This window comes from Peromyscus californicus, unplaced genomic scaffold, assembly GCF_007827085.1.
Source record: "Peromyscus californicus insignis strain IS unplaced genomic scaffold, ASM782708v3 Scaffold_4__1_contigs__length_199733344, whole genome shotgun sequence".
Lineage (NCBI taxonomy): Eukaryota > Metazoa > Chordata > Mammalia > Rodentia > Cricetidae > Peromyscus > Peromyscus californicus.
Window position 1 is genome coordinate 156,233,497 of NW_026294562.1, and position 18,662 is coordinate 156,252,158.

The 18,662-nt window shown below is 45.5% G+C and overlaps 1 protein-coding gene across 24 annotated transcripts in view; it reads left to right on the forward strand.

The window, feature by feature from the left end:
- Window positions 1–18,662, forward strand: part of Znf536 (zinc finger protein 536) — a 466,964-nt gene that overhangs the window by 123,424 nt on the left and 324,878 nt on the right. For 20 of the 24 annotated variants that reach the window (XM_052759999.1, XM_052759991.1, XM_052760004.1 and 17 more), the window contains one exon: window positions 1,215–1,331. The exons of the other annotated variants lie outside the window; for them this stretch is intronic. The gene's annotated coding sequence lies outside the window, so the exon portion shown is untranslated. The remainder of the gene's footprint in view (window positions 1–1,214; window positions 1,332–18,662) is intronic. 24 annotated transcript variants of the gene reach the window in all.

Sequence of the window (18,662 nt, forward strand, 5' to 3'; positions counted from 1 at the left end):
TGTTCCCCACTGCAGTATTTCCTAAATGCTATTAAGTGATCGATTTACACGGCCACATGATGATGTCATCCATAAGAAGGGGAATGCAGATGACAGCAAAATACTACTGACAGTGACCTTGTTTCTGAATCCTTGGAACCCTGTCAGCTTTGCTTCCAGTATATGGTTTCAAAGAATGTACTTTTTGGACAATATCTAGTTACTGGGTAGTGAATTAATGGAGTTAAGGGTTCTGATGCAATTCACATATAGGTCAATTACATGCGCCAACATCTGCTCTGTCACGATCATTTGCATATAGCATTCATATGTTAATGATGCCTCTTTTTACTCAAGTAATATATTTTAAAAACAAGATTTGCATATCAGTTTGGATCAGTATATTACAAGCAATTTATCATTTTCTCCTTCTTGTTATGATTTGAAGAACAATATCTTGAATGATGGCTGCTATATTTGAGCACGGCTCTGATTTATACAAGGAGCCCCTCGGTGGGAAAGCTTCCATTCTAAAGCTGCTTAAAGCCTTATAAATCAATAATGACACAGATGGACTGCTGATAATCTATTTAGAATGCCTGATAGCAAATATTGCCGTACAGACGATTAGAGGGGTAACCATTTTAGCAGAGTCCTTCCTCCCTCTATAAATGGCAAGTTTGAACAGCAATAACGAAAAAGAAGTGTCTGTACACTGACTTTGCGTCAGACCTTCTCCTCGCAGGGTCTGGCTGGCAGAGGGGAAGACCTGGGGAGAAGAACAAAGGCACTTCCCGTTCCTGCCAATATAATCATATCAGTCCCTGTTTCTTTAACAAAACAGGACCTCTTAATGGAATTGTGTCTTCAGGTGTAAATAGCATTAAAAGCTGCTTCTCGGGTCCTCTTTGCCCTGATACAGCGCAAGGAGTGAGAAAATAAAGTGGAGGTTGTCAAAAGTGGCAGCTGTTTGGAATCCTGATAAATATAAGCTCTTATTGATCTGATGGAAATAGAGGATCCCAGTGCTAGGCAGTATTTAGCTTCTTGTCTACAGCGCGTCACCGGTGGCCTTGCATGGGGATAGATTTCCATTCTCATACTCTGGATTTGATTTCATCTTTAACCTTTGCAGCTGAGTTTCCTTGACCTCGGAGTGTGGCTGTGATTTCCTGAATTTGTTACATTTTGCTTTACATGGTTTCTTTCTTAATTTCCTTTTTTATTTGTGACAGGGAGCGAGGACATCCTTCTGGCCATCTTTTAGCGCCTGCATCCGGTGCATCTTTTCTGGGGATATATTCTTACTAGACTGACAGTCCTTAAGTCAAGCATGCAGTGAGGGTGTTAAGGTAAGTCTCCCCCTATTAAAGCTGTCTGCCCGGACATTCCACATTTCTTTCTGCTTTGCCCTATTGACTTCACACAAATCCAATTCAAGCTAACCACTATGCACTCCAGCCAAGTCTCTCTGCACCCGCCCAGTAAACCCTGGGCTGTGGCTCCTGGGGATTGGCATTCCTTTCTTGTTTAGGTGGTGGTGGTTTGAAACAAAAGGATTCTGAAGAACAATGTTCTATTTTCTCGTGGTGCTTCACCCCAATGTTGTGTTTTCCACTCCGTGGCTTAATTCCTTTTTGGAGTTTTCTTCGGGGGTAGAGATGAAGCTCCAGCTCAAAATCCTGAGGTGCTGTTCAAGTCTTCTGGTTCCAAGAAAAGTGCTGCTGTTATTTTGAGTAGTTTTGATACAACCAAATCAAAGTGAAGATTTGAAATGGCTTTTCTGAAAGCCTGAGCTGAAGTCATCAATTATTCTGCACAGTGATTCTTTCTGATAGTGAAACCATACCTCTTTGCTGCAATGAGGGAAAGTGAAAGTTAAAAATAAAATGAAACATTTAAATCTTGGCTGTTGAGAAGCTCAGATAGACATCAAGGCCAGTCGATAGAGACTCCTATCAATTAGACTTACACGGTTATCATCCCATATTGGCTTATTAGCAATTGCTTGGGTTCAGGGTTCCAGGATTAAGAATGTGAAAGGCCAGATGGGGGGAAAATACAAGGAATTAGCAACCTGTGAAAAGCCAGGTCTGGGGGGCTCCCCCATATGCAGGAAGCAGGGGACAGGCTGATGGTGGCGTCAAGGCCCTGGGATTCTTGTGGGAGGAAAATGTCTACAGTGAGAAGGTTGGAAGTTTTCCCTGGTTTACCCCGTTATTTGAGTCGGAAAGTGTTGATTTCACACTGCGCTGAGTGTTTTCCCCGCAGCTTCTTAGTGGGTGTATTCTATGTTCAGAAAAAGGAGCAGTTAACGAAAGCAGTAGTGGGGGCCCTCAACGGCCTGGCAGGCCTGTGACTTTGGAGATCCCAAGGTGCCCTCTAGGAAGGGGGGTGGGCAGCTCAGGAGTTCCAGCCTAGAGACTGCAGACGGAGCTTCTGGCTAGGTCCCTCCTCGGCATATCGCAGGCGGGAACAATTTTTGGTTCCTTTGCTGCTGGGTTGGGAAAACAAGCCCGTGGTTGCCAGTAAGGTTTGGAATCTGCCTGCCAGATAAGGGAATGTCTGTGAAGACTATTTTCCCTCTTGGGAGGCAAAACACAGATGGGGGAGTTCGGAGTCTTACAGCATTCAGCTGCTACATTGATGGTAGGAATTCTGCAGTGTGGATGCTCATGATATCTGAAGGCCAGGTTTAGCATAGCTGCAGAGGGCCTCTGGTAGGGAGTTGGTAGTGTTGGCTGTTGAGAGAGCAAGTGTATTGGCTTGTTCTAGAACATTCCATACTCTGGGCTTCTTGAGGTGGGAACAGAAGCACTGACGCCATGCTAGCTACTTCCCCCTTGACTCCCTTTGGGATGGGATGGGATGGGAAGGGAAGCAAGAATGAGCACAAGAGTGCCCCCTACACTGTCATGGGCTTCTCCTGTGAGAGACGCACATCATGCCTAGCTTGAGCATCCTGCACACTGCACATACGGCAGGCAGTGGTTTGCGGCTCGTGAGGTTTCCCAACACTGAGACACATATTTTGCAGCTAGTCACTGGGCTAAACTTTGGGCTTCCTGGAACATAAAGGACAATCATTAATGTCCCTGCTCATATGCAGGAGACATGTTCAATAACCCAATACTCACTCTGCCCTTCCTACATGTGTGTGTCTATGAGTTTAGTTTATGAGTTTGACCCAGAAAAAGAGTGGCAATAACTAATATGAAGATAAAACAATGCTAGCAGTGTATATTCATAAATGCCATGTAAATGAGATTTCGTGGGCAGGGGACTGAGATATGTGAGGTCTATGGGGTAGCCCATAAGCAGGCATGGGAATATTTTTCTCGATGGGAAATGCACACCTTTAGATGACTTAGGGAGGGGGTGTCACGTGACCTGGAAGTAAGATGAAAACTTTACTTTCAAGAACAAATTCTTATCCTCTGAGAAGCTATAAGAGACAGGTCTCAGGAAAACAAAGGATATATGGGTGCCTCTCTACCAGTCTCTTGTTGAATTTCAGTCCCAGAACACAGTCTCCCCAAACCCTGGAGTTGGAAACCTCCCCAGAGGCCTGAGCTGAGAAGAGCTGACAGCAAGTGAGAGGCGAGGTCCTGATGTGGCCCTAAGCTATTCTGAGAGCCTGGACTTCCATGCAGGGGACTCTCCTGACTCCCACCTTTGCAGTTCTGTGAAAAGGACACTTGGTGAAGTCTTTTCTCCCCTGGTATTTATTTTAATGATGGAAAGAAACCCTAAGCTTCTGGAAGAACCACTTGTTCTTGCTCATCTTGTGTCTCTCCTCAGACTTGACCTTGGACTCTCATCTAGCCTTGAATTTCAGAGCTGGGTCTTTGAAAACATCCTTATCAATGATATCTTTGTTCAGGGAGATATCCACAGAGTACCTTGTGAACATGCGGTTACTGTAGTTATAAACTCACACACACACAAAAATCTTGATCTTTGATCTCTTCTCTGTTTCCTTCTTGCACATGGTGGCTGTCACTTTGAGGGGATAGTGATCAATTGCTGCCACCAGCACATGGTTATAGGGACTGCCTGAGTCCAACATGAATATTCCTCAGGATGAAGGCTTTGCATCCAGCTAGGACATGAGCTTTCCCATTTTGACAATAACCAGCAGGCCATAGCAGAAAAAAAATGCATGAAGCCTTATGTAACTGATGTTTAGACCAGAACTGCTGGCAACCACCTACAACTCCACAGCACCCAGGAGGCTGAGGCAGGAGCATCAGAAGACCTCAACCCACCTGGCCACAGAGTGAATGATTGCCCAGTCTGGGCAACTTAGAGAACTTGTTTCAAAATAAAAAGTCAAAAGTCCAGTTGTGGTACACAAGTCCAGCTGTGGTAGTACACAAGTCCAGCTGTGATAATGCACTAATCCGGCTGTGATAGTACACAAGTCCAACTGCAGTAGTACACAAGTCCAGCCACAATAGTATACAAATCCAGCTGTGGTAGTATACACAAGTCCAGCTGTGTAGTATACAAGTCCAGTTCTGTAATCTCAACTCTTAAGCTGAAGCAGGAGAATCTTGAGTCCAGGGCCAACCTAGACACTTAATAAGACTGTCTCTAAAAATTTTAAAGTAAATAAGTAATAAAATGGGTGGAAGCATGGCTCAGTTTGTCTATCATGTGTTTAATCCTGAGCACTGCAAAAACATACCAGTAAAATAAAATAAAATAAAACAGAAAAGCTAAGAAATACACTGCAATGACCATGTGTCACTACAACATGGGTATCCAGAGAATACCTCTCTCTCTCTTTTTTTTTGTTTTTTGTTTTTTGTTTTTTCGAGACAGAGTTTCTCTGTGTAGTTTTGGTGCCTGTCCTGGATCTCACTCTGTAGACCAGGCTAGCCTAGAAGTCACAGAGATCCGCCTGGCTCTGCTTCCCGGGTGCTGGGATTAAAGGTATGCACTACCACCGCCCGGCCATCAGAGAATACCTCTCTAAAGAGGGCAGACAGCCTCAAGTCCATAGTCCATCCCTCATGAAGTCCCCCATGATCAGGCCATGAGGGCTAGGACCATCCAGAGGAAATGGTACTCATAACCTCTAGGACCTCCATTCCACTGCTTCCCACTCTCAGCTCCTATTACCTGAGCTCCCTGTGGGCAAAAATTGGACTGTCCTGTCCAATGTTTCAGTGCTTTTAAAAGATTGGTCTCCAAAATCAAGCACTACCATCAGACGGCAGCTTTCCCATCTATAATGGTTTGAATCAGAACTGTCCCCACAGGCTCAGGCATTGAGTGCTTGGCCTCCAGCTGGTCACACTGGTCTAGGAGGTGATGGGAACTAGAGGAGGTAGCAGGGCGATGGGAACCACAAACATGCTGAACTCAGAGGCTGGTCCTGCTGTGGCTCTACTGACCCCAAGCCATCCCTTCCACAGCAGGCATCACCTTCGTTGAATACTACACAGTGGTGCTTTGCGAGTGGAGAAGAGAGATGGAGATTGAAGTTTCTATGTGAAATTGATAAAGTGTACATATGGGGGCATGCTTTGTGTTCCGTTGGAACTTTGCCAGGATACTTTGGAACTCATGGAGGTAAGGGTTGCTTGTAACTCCTTTGTAGACAAGGAGTGAAGGAATGGAGTTCTGATTTCTCCAGGGAGAGCAGGCAGAGGGGAACTTACTGATGTCTAAGAGCTCTTTGAGATTATCTCAATCCACATGGAGCCCCTAGCAGACAGACCTCATCATTTACTTTCACTTTCTGGGCTTGGAAACTGAGGTTGTGGAAATTAATCTGTCTGCCTCAGGAGGCATATCTAGCAGGTGGCATTACACCCCTAATTTTCTTTCCTCGTCACAGTGACCCAATTCTTGACATAAACAATTTAAAGCAAGGAGGATTGTGTTGGCTCATGATTTCAGAGGGCTCAGTCTGTGGTCCCTTGACCTCAAATACTCAGGCAGAGCCTCATGGTGGCAGGAGCATGCGGTAGAGGAGAGAAGTTTGTGTCATAGTGAACAGGAAGTAGAACACACAAGACAGGAAGAAGGCCAAGGCAAGATGTTCTTAAGGGTCTAACCCTAGTGACTCACTTCCTTTAGCTAGACCCCATCTCTGAGGACTGTGCCACCAGCTGGTGGCTAAGCAGTCAACACGACATGAACCTGTTCAGATGGTTCAGATTCAAGCCATAGCAGCTAGGAAGGCCAGAGTCTGACTGTAGCTCTTGCTGACTTAGAAGGATCCTTTAGAAGCACTGGGAACAACATGGTCAAGACAGTCTGAGTTCTGGACCACAGGGAGCTCATATTACAGGAGTTGAAAGTAGGAGTCAGAAGCAGGGGAACCTGTGGATAAGATGATGTCAGGTGGACAGACGCTGTAAGAAAATGCAAGACAAAAACGTGGTGGGGCACCCTATTTAAGCATGGCTTTGTAAGGCCATGGTGAGTTTGGATTTTTTCTTTTTCTTTTTTCTTTTTTTTTTTTGAGACAAGGTTTCTCTGTGTAGCTTTGCGCCTTTCCTGGAACTCACTCTGTAGCCCAGGCTGGTCTCAAACTCACAGAGATCTGCCTGCCTCTGCCTCCCGAGTGCTGGGATTAAAGGTGTGAGCCACCACCGCCCGGCAAGTGAATTTTTTCTATTTGTTCATTTGTCTTTAGTTGTTTTGTTTTGAGGTGCTGTTAAATAAACCCTGTAGTCTTGCAACTGCTAAACACACCATTTAGCACTACACCCCAGGTTCTTCCTTTCCTGCTTGCTACTTTCAACCAAAGAAAGCATCTTGAAAAACAGGCCATCCCAGGTGTGGAGATTCTCCTAGATAACTGAATTAGAATTAGCCTTGCAATGGCTTCTGGTGATCTGGTCACTGTGTTCTGGTTTCCCCTGGAGGGATGCCTGATGGCTGGTCCAAGCTGGCAGCTAGCCCTGGGAGGAACCTACTCTGTACACATTAGCAGAATCAGCATGCCCTGGACAGCCCTGGGAGCCAGTGGTGGGTGCTTGGACAGAGTAATCCCTCTAACCCCAGATCCTTGGACTGGCTGAGATCCCAGGGGAGAAGACACTGGTGCTGTACATATGCCATCTTGGCATTCAGAAGGAGGTGAGGGAATGTGGCGAGTTCCAGGCAGCCTGGGCTGCATAATGAAACCCCAATTAAGAAATAAAAAGGGGCTTAGTAAGGTGGCTTAGTGGTTAAAGGCACTAGTTGTTCAGCCTGATGACCTGAGGAGTTTGGACTTCCAGACCTATACAGTGGAGTAAAGAACTTACTCCCAAAAGGTGTTCTCTGACTTACACACAGACACAGACAGACAGACAGACAGACACACACACACACACACACACACACACACACACACACACACACACTGTAAGAATTTTTAAAAAATTAAAATAAAAACCAGAGTCTCTGGTCTTGTCAATGGTGTAGTTTAGATCTGGTTCCTTTGGATAGTGCAGTCTGTCACAGGCAGACTTTTCAGGCTCACGCATAGGCCCATGGAATCATAGGGTTTGTAGCAGCCTTTGCGATCCAACTCCTCATCTCATCCATAAGGTGGCTGAGGCCCAGAGGAGGTGAGGGGTTTGCCTAGGATTATAAGATGTCATTGACAAAGTCAGAACCCCAGCCCCCACCCCATGTGTTTCTGCCCTGTCACATTCTCACACAAGCACAGCAAGCCACACCTCATGCAGCTCCAGACAAGCTGGGACCACTGTTGGCTTAAAGGAAATATTTCTTGGGAGTGGGGGGCATGTCTTCTGTGTTGCCGTAGCTGTCACGGTACCTCTGAGTGGTAAGCAGTGGTTGCTGACCTTTCCAGTGACCACTTTCCAGGATTATCTGTTGCCATTATTGGAATTTGTTGCGCTTGGTTTAAGCAGCACCGATATGACACACCTGCCTATCTTTCCATATTTTATGTCCTTGTCAAACCCACGCCTGTGAGGTCTGATTCTGCTAACCTCCAGAACATGATTATAGATATTTCATTTTTCCCCTCCTTACTGCTAGCAACCAGTTTACATCTTCTTTAAAAAGTTTCTGCAAAATGGGCCTGGTGGTACAGGCCTGTAATCCAGGCACTTGGGAGGCTGAGGGGAGAAAGAGAGTTAAGGCCAGCTTGAGCCTCATAGCAAGACTATTTCAAAAAACAAGTGAGAGGACAAACAAACACCTTGAGCAAACAGCATGTGGACCAGATGAGGCCGCAGTCCATGCTCAGCAGTGGGCACAGGGGCTTCTCAAACAGAAGGGGCCATAAAAGGACTAGCCAGCATTGACCTCAGTCACTGGATGTGATGGCCTCGATTAGGAAGCACAGATAGCACATGGGAAGAAACAAGCATGGGCAGCCAGTCCCACACTGACAGCTGGATATGGAAGTGCATGCTGGTTGGAGGCAATGGCTCTGACAACATCAGCTACCAGCAGAGCAGGGGTGGCTCTGGAAAACAAGGAGGTCAGGTGGCCCTGTGTGAGACTGCTGGAAGCCACCTTCCTCTCTGTCACCCCAACACCTGAGTCACAAGTGCCTGCATGTCACTGTGGGTGATTGCTGTGGTGAGACTTGGTTCTTGTCGCTGTGAGAACCAAGTGATGGGAGGACTCCTCTCTATACTCCACAGGGGGAGCTGCCTGGGCAGGTACTTCCCTTTTCGGAAACTTCAAGGTTCCTATAAGTGGCTGATCCGTGTTGTTTTTTTTTTTTTTTTTCTCAGCAGTATTTAGAAGACGTTTCCTGGTCCTCTATCTTGGGGGCCTGAAGTTTTCCCTGGGCTCACGTTGACCTGGAAGGACAATATGCTCACTTCCCGATGTCCTACCATTTCCTGGCTCCTCAAACCTGCTCCTTCCTTCAAAAATGTCCAATGTCCTCAACTTCCCTGGGATAAGCCATGAGTCAGAGACAAGGAAGTAGCCTAGCATATGGATGGGGGATGAGATGGCACACCTACCTGAGGGACTTGAGTATTTTCTCCGATGCCATGAAGTGACATCCAGGTGTTTTGGGGAAGAGGCTTCCTTGCATCTTGCCCACACTTTCTATTGGCCCCTTTACCTGCTAAAGTCATTTCTGCACAGTCCCTTCATCTGGTCCACATATAACATGGAGTTTCTGTGTGTGTAATATTATTTGTTTTTATTTCTGTAATCCCTTTATTGTTTGCACAACTGCTGTCAGACTGTTGCCTGAAAGTATCACAGGATAATTGCAGAACGCCTGCATAAGTAATTTCTTACGAAATCGGGCCTTGTCTGCATATAAAATTGTTTTTCGTTGCGGCATACATGGCCTTCATTATACAGAGGCTGTTTACAGGGTGGGGGGCGCACCTTGCCCACAGGCCCTGAGATGGGAAGGTCTGGTCCTGGAGAATAATGAAATATGATCATTATTCTTTTTTTTTTTTTTTAGTGATATGACATTTCTAGAAGGTGACAGACAGACTGAGGCTGTCAGGAAGAGCCCAGCCTGGGCAGGAGGGAGGCGGCTGCCCATATGAGGAATGCTGGGTTGACTGGTGTTGCTGGGGAAGGAAGGGCCACTCACTCCTCCTGGGCTCGCACTGGGCATCTCTTCTGACCGCATTTCTGCGATATTAATGGTGTGTGGTAGTGAAAGAAATGTGTTTTATTCTCGAGTCTAACCCTGCTGTTATCAAAGTAACTTCCAGCTTATTAGCGACAAAGGACTTTTCTCCTCTCGGCTGCCCTGTTCGCCAGGGCTTCCTGAATTAAACTGCTGTTTCCTGTCCTTTATATGCATGACCACATCTGGGTAGCCTGCTCACAGCCCCGCTGCTTAATAACAATCACCTTCCCTTTCAGTCTCTGCTGATTGTTTCTAATTCACTCTGACAGATAGTGCCTGACAACTTGCTGGCTTCTCCCTCCCTCCGTGACCTGAAGTTACTCACGGCACTTATATAGTCTGTCATTTTTAATATTTGATTTCATTTTAAGTTATGTGTTTTACTGAGAAGATGAAACAAAAAAGAAAGAAAGAAAAAAGAAAAGAAAGGAAAAAAAGAAGAGGAGAGGAGGGGGGGTTATCTTATAACAGAACACAAGTTTAACCCTTCTTGCCCCACGGTCCTGCTTCTTCTTCCTGGGACAGGCTAAGCAAAGGCTACATTTTCTCTCCTTCCTTCTGGCTTTTGTGTTTTTCCTTTTCCTTACTTTTCTTGTTTGTTTTGATTTTTTGAAGCAGATCTTACTCTGTGGCCCAGGTTGGCCTTGAATTCATCCTCCTCCTGCCTCAGCCTCCCAAAGTACTGGGATTACAGGTGTGTGCCCCCACATTCCCAACAGTTTCATGTCATAGTCTTTCCTTTCAATGGTGCTTGATGGTCTTGGGGTTCACTGTGATGCTCTCCAATCTATACACTGGAACACCTCCTTTTGGGGGTGTTGCTTTGGAGTAGTGGTACAGTAGAGGGACTGGGGAATGCCTAAAAGATCAGCTTTGGTAAAGATGTCAAATGTGGAATGAACAGTCTTTTTGGAAATGATTCTTTTTGTAGCATCAGACAGGACAGAGAAATGTCAACTCTCTCTGGGTTGGAGATGGGCCACTTAGTGTGAAATCTTCCACAGAGTGGGACCAGGTGGGCAGCAGGGTTGAAGCCTAAATTTCCTTCATATTCTGTCTGAACCCGCCTCTCATCAAAGACCCTGTGCCACAAGCATCCTCAAAAGCTTCATAGGCATCCCCTGTCACTTCAAGGCCCACCTCACCCATGATGACTGGCTTTGTTTGTCATGATACAAAAGCTCCTGTGTCCCTTTTGGCCCTTCAGAGGTTGAAAGCTGTGAGGCTGTGCATTAGGTCAGCTCTGCAACTGGCCACCACCAAATAAAGAGGCCAATTCACTCGCAGGGCCTGGCTTCTGATGCTGGATGCCTGTCTGTCCCCCACAGCAGGCCAGGCAAAGAAGTACAGGAAAGGGCATCTGGGTTGGACCTCAGCTAAAGAACTTTCAACTTCCCTAATTGTCTAGACGTGACTGCCCGTGATGTAACTGCCCTTTGATTGTACTCTCCCCAGGCCTGAGTGCTGTCCCTACCAGGGGTCTGCACCACTGCTCCACTTAAAGTGTTCCTCTGACCACCTGGAGTAATGATGGGTCAGTCCCAGGGACAGGCAGGCTTTACTGGTGACCTCAGGGAGACGAGGTTTGCTTTCCAGATCCATCTTGCTAGAGCAGCCTACTTCAGGCTGTGTAGCACAGGTAGGGTCCTTGGAAAGGCTTCTGTGATGTAGCACCAGACTTGGACACAAAAGAATTTCACAACAGCATGTCCCAGCTAGGCCTGAGACCTTAGGTCCAGAGCAGGTCAGTCACTCACAACAGGGCTTCCTCACCATGGATTCATTTCCCAAGCCCATTCCTTCTAGAACCTTGGATCCACTGTCCCTGAGCATTGAGGCTAAGCTGAGGAATTAGCAGCCAAGTGAAGACACTTTCTATCATTTCCCCTTTCTTTTTCTGAATGGGGTAGAAAAGGCCAGGAAATGATCTATTTTAATCATTTTGTGGTGATGCTTGGATATTTCATAAATTACTGTCTTGGTTTTGAGACATCCTAATTAAAATTTAAAAGAGGATTATCCATAAGAAATCAGGTACACACAGGCTGTTGGCTTTCAGCTGTCCTCCCAGAATGAAAGCCTGCAAATGCATCAGTGAGTGACCTGTTAGAGGCAGATGGCATGGCTTCTCTCTTCATTCAACTGTGTGGTCTTTATGGGGAAGGAAGATAGGCTAAGAGTATAGAAAAAGGCAAAGAAGAAGATCTTTCCCTCCATATTTCTAACCTTCCATGGTGCACCAAGTCTTCCCTCATGAATGTATATGACATGGACTCCTGGAACCCTTGGCAATGATGTTCTTATCTGCCTGGCTGGTCTTTAATATTTGCCCCAGCTTTGTGAGATATGAGGCCAGGGGCTCTCAGGAGGACACTCATTGTAAGATTTGGAAGAGGGTTGTGTATTGGGACAATACACATCAAGGGACAAATTATGCTTTTCTGCCTCCTTTCCCAAATGGACCACTGGCCTTTCGTTGGCTCCTGAAGTCAAATAAAGGCTTTGACTTAGTATTGTTCCACAGGCTTCCACTTATTACTTAGTGGGTTGGGCAGAGTCTTGGAGTCCTAGGCTGACCATGGAGGGTCAGCATATGGACTATCATGGTGACACAATGCTGACAGGAAAAGCTTGAGGGAAGAAGAATTTAGCTTTATGTTTCTTTTATTCATTCTTCTTAGAGACTGTGATTTGATCACAATATTTCTCGCTTTCTTTTCTTCCTTCCAAATTCTCCATATAACCCTCCCGGCACTCCTCCAAGTTTACTGTCTTTTTTCCATCAATTGTTATTACATGCATATATGCATTTGTATATTCATATATGATAATCCTGAATGTAACCGGTTGAGTCTATATAATGTTACTTTTATGTATGTTTTTGGTCTGGCCATTGGGTACTGGACAATTGGTATGCTCTTCCCTGGGGAGTGTCACCTCTCCTGCTTCCAGCTTTACTGCTTGCCTGTAGTTCTTTGTGAAGGACTGAGGCCTTGTGAGCTTTTCCCCATGCAGTTTGGCATGTATGTTGGTGTCTTCGTTAAGCTCCCACTTAGGCAGTCATGTTGGTGAGACTTCACCTTCTGATATTACTAGAAGACACAATCTCACCACAAAGACCCACTCCTTCTCCCACAGTGCTTCCTGAGCTCAGATGTGGGAGTATTGTTGTAGATGTGTCTGCTGGAACTGAGCTCCACAACTCTGCATTTTGATTGGTTGGGGTTTTCTGTAGTGGTCTCTATCTGTTGCAAAAAGGAGTTTCCTTGATGAGGGGTGAAGGCTACACATATTTGTAGGTACAAGGGCAAATGTTTATAGACTGTTGTTAGGGATTGTGTATACTTGTTCATAAGGTTGCAGTTCCTCATGCCAGAGCAGGCAGGGCAGCGGAAGCAGCATGGTTCTGGTTATGAGAGCTTACTGCTTAGCAAAACAGGAAGCAAGTTGCTTAGGCAAGAACTGGGTTGGGCTAGAACCTTCAGGCCCCTCCCCTAGGTCCTGCATCCACCAGTTAGGCCTCATGTCCAAAATGTCCCACAACATCCTGAAACAGTGCCACCCTCTGGAGACCAAGTGTTGAAACACATGTGCCCACAGCGGACATTTCACTCAGAACATGTGTACTTCCTGTTTTGTCTTTCTGCCAGCACCCCCACAAGGGGGAGAGAGGAGCAGTAAGTATTCCAAGTTTTCTGTGGAGTCACCACAGCAGCATCTCTATCCATTTAGGTTCATATAGATCTGAAAGACCCTTAGTGACATCATTTTTGACCCCTTGACCTTTCCCAGAATGCATCCCATAAGTAGGGCTATAAATTGATGTGGTCCCAAGCCTGTCCCTGAGAATTCTTTGACTGGGCTTTAGAGGAAGCCACCTACAGAAAGAAGTAAGGCAAGTCCTTCTTCAAGGGAAATACGTAGGGTCTTGCTATTCTCTCCGACACCAACTGAGGCCAAAGAGCTACACTGCAGAAGGGAGGAGCCACACAGAAAGCCATGTCATAGGAGTGACTGACGTCACTCAAGGGATGAAAATGAGACTCATCAAGTCCAAGGCAAGAGGAGAGATTGGTTCACCAGAGCAAGGGGAAGAGGACTAAGATGTTGGCTAATACAGTAAGAAACTGTTTCTACAGATAGAAACAGTAACTGCTGTGGCTTGTCTCACGCCACTTACAAAGCAGTCATTTAAAAAGGCAGAAACCCAAGTAGTTATGCCATTCAGAGCATGATGGGAGGAGGTGGCATTGGAACAGGACCTTGGGGGACCAGAAAGATTCTCACTGATAGACGTAGGTGAAAGAAGAGAGATGTTGCTTGAAGGAGGCAGGGCTTATTCAGGCACATAATTGTGCCTGTCAGAAGGGTGGGTGATGGGTCACCCCAACTAGAAGCAATGGACAAGAACCTTATAAATACCAGGGTCAGGACTGATGGGCCAGGGAAGGATTCTGAGGCTGCATTTGGAACTTGGAGTACAGGAAACAGGAAAGCAGGCACAAGAAAATTTGTGGGTGGGAGCCTGGTAGTGAGAGGTGCGAGGTGAGTTTAGGAGGAGGCATCTGTGATGGAACTGAATCCAAGCACTCAGCAACAAGAGGGCCATTTGCCCCACTGGAGCCTGGAAAGTGGGGATGGCCGTCTTCAGAAGCTGATACTGTCTTTGCTCACAGTGCCCATGGGAAGAAAGAGGCAGTGCAGGGTAATTTTGACTTAGGCTGTCCAAGCCTGCCCCTGGGACTTTGTTACAAGCAGCCAGTCTTCCGATGATCTCGGGTCAGGCCTATGAGCTGCACTTGGCAACTGGCTTTTAAAATAATAAGAATAAAATGATTGCTCTTTAGAAAACAAAACCCACATTTATATTCATTGGGGTCCTCTGTGTTTTTTTTCTTCCCACACATATACAAAAGATGCACTCTGGGTGAGACAAGGGGCTGATGTATGCCAACGTCAAGAGCAGGCAAGGACAGTGAAACAATTGACAGATTCATCCATTCTGCTTTAACTTGGGTTCCCAGGGTGGGAAGTTAGTTTGTTCAACTCTCTGTGTCCTGCTTTGCTCACAGTGTGAACCTGTTGACTAAGCTTGGCTTCCTGGTTAGAGGGTCAAGCCTAAGGGCTTTTAAACATGCTTATATGAAATCCAAACACTTGTGGTCACTGGCCATCTGAAGTCAAGACTCAACTTATGAAATGAACACGTAATTTTCTTGTTTATTTGGGGTATAAATAGAGTCCATTCGTTTTAAAATTTTTCTTCCTGATAAGGACTTTGGCCAGCATTGGGTCTTTAGATAGTCTCTCTCTCTCTCTCTCTCTCTCTCTCTCTCTCTCTCTCTCTCTCTCTCTCTCTCTCTCTCTCTCATCTTCTCCTCTCCTTCCCTCCCCTCTCCTCTCCCTCCCTCTTTTCAAATTGAGCTTTTTATTGCTTTTATTTTTATTTATTTATTTTTTTATGACAGGATCTCATGGTATAGCCCAGATTGGTTCTGAACTGACAGTCCTGGTGCGTCCGTCCATCTCTGGTTGTGGGATCTGAACAAACACCACCACCCCTGACTTCTTCCCCATGGTTTCCTTCTTTTCTCATTCCTAGCCCTCTCCCTTTTCTCTCTCTCCCCCCTCTAAGTCTATCATTTGACTGTCTTTCTCTTTTTCTCCCTATCCCTCTCTCTCTCTCTGTCCTCTTCAAGCAGAAGAAATTGCTGAAGGCAGCACAGCTGTTGTAGTATCAAGACCAGCCCATGTCACTGTTGAGACAGGATCTCATGTAGCCTAGCAGCAGATTCACAGAGCAGTTGAGGATAGCCTCAAACTTAGAGTTTCTTGCCTTTACCTAGAGATGACTGGGTTTTCAGGCATGCATCTCCACACCCAGCTTTACGTAATGCTGAGGATGGACCCAGGGCTTCATGCCTGTTAGGCAATTACTCTACAAACTACATGTCTGGCAGTGCCAAGTCACTCTTTCTTGCCCATTTGCTTTGGCGGATGGAGCTACCTGCCCAGGGAGGTCTCTGCATACTTGTACAGATCTTTGCTACTCTACAGATGTGTGGCTGTCCATAGAGCCCACATCACCTTAGAGAGATCATTTAAGGTCCAGATCCAGATTAGCAAAGCCTCCTGGGGCGGAGAGCCTTCCTAGCCCTTCGTGGGGCCCAGTTCACAGCTGAAAGTGGTTCATCAGCTATGTGTCCCACTCCCGTCTTTCTCCCTTCATCTGATTTGTATGATATCATGCAGCACCTGCTCTTAGATACGGAATTGTTTTTTAGGAAGACATTTTCCTTCTAATGAAATATTGTATTTAGCTTTATTCTAAAAATAGTATCTATGAACTTTGGTTTGATGGGACAAATAAACACTTTTTTATTTTAAACATTTGCAAAATTATATACCCAAGTAAGTATGAATTTGACTTTTTCCATGGGTCCCCTAAAGTTGCCAAGTGTGTAAATAGCAGTGAAACACCCTTAGGGACTGTAGTGTGGCCCTGCTTGGCATGCTTGTGCCCTGCTGGGACCTTAGGGTAGAGCTCATTGGTCCCCTAGCCACTGCCTCCTGCTACGCTGCAGAGGCTTCACTGCCCCTCTGCCCTGACAGGTTGTTCTCTGCCCTCACAGCCTCTCTCTTAGAGTCCCCAGTGATGAGTTATTCTTGTGTGGTTGGTCATATCTGACAGGGCTGTGAACCTCAGGGAGCCATGCTTTCTGATGATTCCATCATTTCCCTTTCTAGATTGCCAGTATCTTGGTTTTTTTTTTTTTAATCTTGTTTGATTTGTTGCTTTTAGCTGGAGCCTTACTATGTAGCCCAGACTGTCCTCACTCACCATCCCAGTGCCTCAGGCTCTTTAGTGCTGGGATTATAAGTGTGTGGCACTCTGCCTGGCTATACTGCAAGCCTCTTGAGAGCAGGTCTCCTGCTCTTCTATGCCTCACTGACTAAGCCAGCTGTTGGTCTGTCATCTATCATCTATATATCCATATGTATAATTGTCACCTGTAAATCTATGTCTGTAGGACCTATCTTCTGTGTATCCGTGGATTTGTAGTTCCACGTATCTATCACATATCTACTATGTGTCATCTATCACCTATCTATCTATCTATCTATCTATCTATCTATCTATCTATCTATCTATCTATCTACCTACCTACCTATCTCCATTGATATAGCTACCTATCATCTATCTATCAATTTCTATTGATTTATCTACCTATTATCTATGTATGTATAATGTGATTAAATCACTACCAATCCACAGAAATAGCTTAATGATTATAGGAATTTATTGGGGGGTAACTCACGATACAGGAAACTTACAATACAGGGAATAAGAATTGTAGCAGAATCCTGGAAAGGTGAGGCACGATCCAGTGCTGTTCTCCCGAGCACTCTGCCCTGATTCGCACTAGCATCCAAGACCATGAGGTAGCAAAGAGAAGAGAGAGCATATTATGTACATCCCTGGTCTTAAGGGTCCCCATCCATGCCAAGTCCAACTGGCAGGTACCTAGCAGCTACCTGCTGCCTCACTAGGGGTGGTGATTCAGGACATAGCACAGACAACCACTCACTACGTATGTATGTATGTATGTATGTATGTATGTATGTATGTATGTATGTATGCATGTATCTAACCTCTATCTGTTTGTTTGTCTATGTACCTATGTATCTATGTATCTATGTATCTATGTATCTATCCATCTATCTATCATGTTATTATTTATTTATCTCTTATCCATCATCTATCCATTTCCTATCAATCTATCTACTGCTCATCTGTCATCTCTCCATCTATCTTTTTATAAGGTACAACTGACATTATACTTAGAGGAGACAGATGATATATCCACTGACAATGAAACCAGAAACCCATCAGTAGGGACAGGTGTCGTAGGGCCATTAAAATAGGGGACAGGATCTGAGGCAGAAGAACCTAAGGCAGTGTTTGGAAAGACACCTCTGGGGTGTGTTGTGACATTAGGTCTGCATTCCCTGAGTGGGGCTACCCCTGGACAGAGAACATAGTTCATGGGAGAGCCAAGAGTCAGGTATAGGCTGGATGAATTTGAGTTGCAGAGAGAAAAATTCACAGAAAAGGATGAAATTTGTTTCTATCCTTGACAGGGTTCCATTTGTTCATTTCTAACCTCCTTAAGGCTTTCCTGTGTATGGCATTTTGCCTCTCACCTTTTGAAGGCCCCACGTCACATACCTTCTTTTGGCAAGGTTCAGAAGCAGCTCTGCTCCCTTCCCCACCAGGTTGGAAGGCTGAGGGGATCTTAACACACGAGGAAGCCAGCACTGACATGCTAATATTTCATTTTAATCTTGAGTGCCAGGTTACTTTCCAAATGAAGTGTCTCAGGCAAGGCTCTAACTTACATGAAATAAAAGAGTTTAATGCTAATTAAATATCATCTGACTACTGAAGCTGTATTTATTGATGGTCTAAAAGAACAGCATCAAGGTGGATGGGCTGGGAACCCATCTATAATAACAATGCATCTTTGGTCCTGGGGCTTACATGTGTATATGCACACAATAAAGCCATGGATGGGGGCATGCAAGGGATTTTTTTTCTGCTTTCCCACTAGGTAGAGAGACCATCTTTATTATTCATTTGATTCAGAAGGTCTGGGTGTGTAGCTCATGTTCTCTGTGTAACCAACCTAGGGGAAATTCACATGATGCTGGTCCAGCACAAGGGGTTAGTGGAGTAGAGTAGACTATATGGGCAAGCTCTGACCTTATTTCTGGCATCCCTGACCTTATCTGATGGCCTTTCAACTCCAATACCCCCCTTTCCTCATTTTCCTTCTGTCTTTCTCCTGGCCCTTTCCAATGTTTCCTCCTATCTCAGCTTTGATGACCACTGTCTCAGGCTAAGGACATTGATCCTCATGGCTACTAGTTTCTTCATGCTGGGTTTGACCTTTTCTCTGCTATCATTTCACTCTTTAGGTTGTCTCAGCCTCATGCCTCGTCTCCTGATCCAGTCTTTGATCAACTGTAGGCTACAGTCTCTTCCCTTTTCTCTTCTTCTCATCCCTCCAGGATATATAGATGTTTC